Below are 1,250 nucleotides of genomic sequence, written 5' to 3' on the forward strand. Positions count from 1 at the left end.
GGGGGCAGCCAACAACCAATGCTGAGCACTTTAATTTTGCACTGTAGTGCTTTCAGTTGGCGTATTTTTGCTAACTACCAATGCTGCATCCGGCATATTTTATTACTTTCATGTAGGCCTACTGATGTAACCCTCGTATGGTCTTCTATCCCAACTGACCAGGAGTGTTCTGAGGTCATGCTATTGAGAACGCTTTCTTTGAGTAAAACAGAGGCTGCTCCAAAAATCCTTCAGTAGATTATAGGGTTATGTAAGGTGAGAGAGAGAGAGAGAGAGAGAGAGAGAGAGAGAGAGAGAGAGAGAGAGAGAGAGAGAGAGAGAGAGAGAGAGAGAGAGAGAGAGAGAGAATGTGAGCGTGAATTTGTTGGGGAGAGTAGGGAGGGGGAGGATAATAAAGTAAAAATAGACCAGAAACATGACTATCAGGAAGCAGCAGAGAGACACAGGTCAGAATTTGTCCATGTTCAGGGACTGAACTGTGAAGCTGTGCCTATAACCGACGAACTCGAACGTTCAATGGCCCCGTGCTCAACAATGCTATAGGGCAGTATCTGCAAGTTATAAAACTCGTAGAAATAACGTTGTATTTTTAGCAACAGTTGTACGGCACCTGTAACACAACAAAGGTTATATCAGAGCCGAATCTGCTTGTTGGAGTAATGAGAAACACACCGACACAATTATGATCATTGAGGAAAAAGTAAAGCTAACGGACGGAAACATCAGAAGGAAAGTTAACCATCCGCTAAGTTCCGAAGATTAGAAGTGTTACTAGAGAGAAAGTACAAAGAAAAGAAGAGAGAAGGATACGGAAGAAAGGTCAGCTGTTTAATAGGAAGGAAGTAGTAAACCACAGCAGAGCACCGTCTGTCGAACCACTACTTTAGATAGCTCCTTTTGGCACGGGTCGACGAACTGTCTTAGGACATTACACAGTAATTGTGATCACTGCTGGGAGTTTATCGACCCAGCCTTCATTTATCTGCTGATAGATTCCTGGGCTCGGTCGATGGGAGTAAGGAAAGCGTACATTATGTCTGGTGGCTCTCGCCCTGGGCACACCAAAGTGATGGAATTGATTACGAATACTATAAAGACAAGTCGTGTATAGTGTTCTGTGTGTTGAGAGCTGCAGGGGTAGGAGATAGTGGGGGAGGACTGAGAGGGAGACACACACACAGAGAGAGAGAGAGAGAGAGAGAGAGAGAGAGGGGGGGGGATTCAGGACCAAAAAGAAGCAAGGAGAGATG

Source organism: Aplysia californica, unplaced genomic scaffold, assembly GCF_000002075.1.
Source record: "Aplysia californica isolate F4 #8 unplaced genomic scaffold, AplCal3.0 scaffold00409, whole genome shotgun sequence".
Classification (NCBI taxonomy): domain Eukaryota; kingdom Metazoa; phylum Mollusca; class Gastropoda; order Aplysiida; family Aplysiidae; genus Aplysia; species Aplysia californica.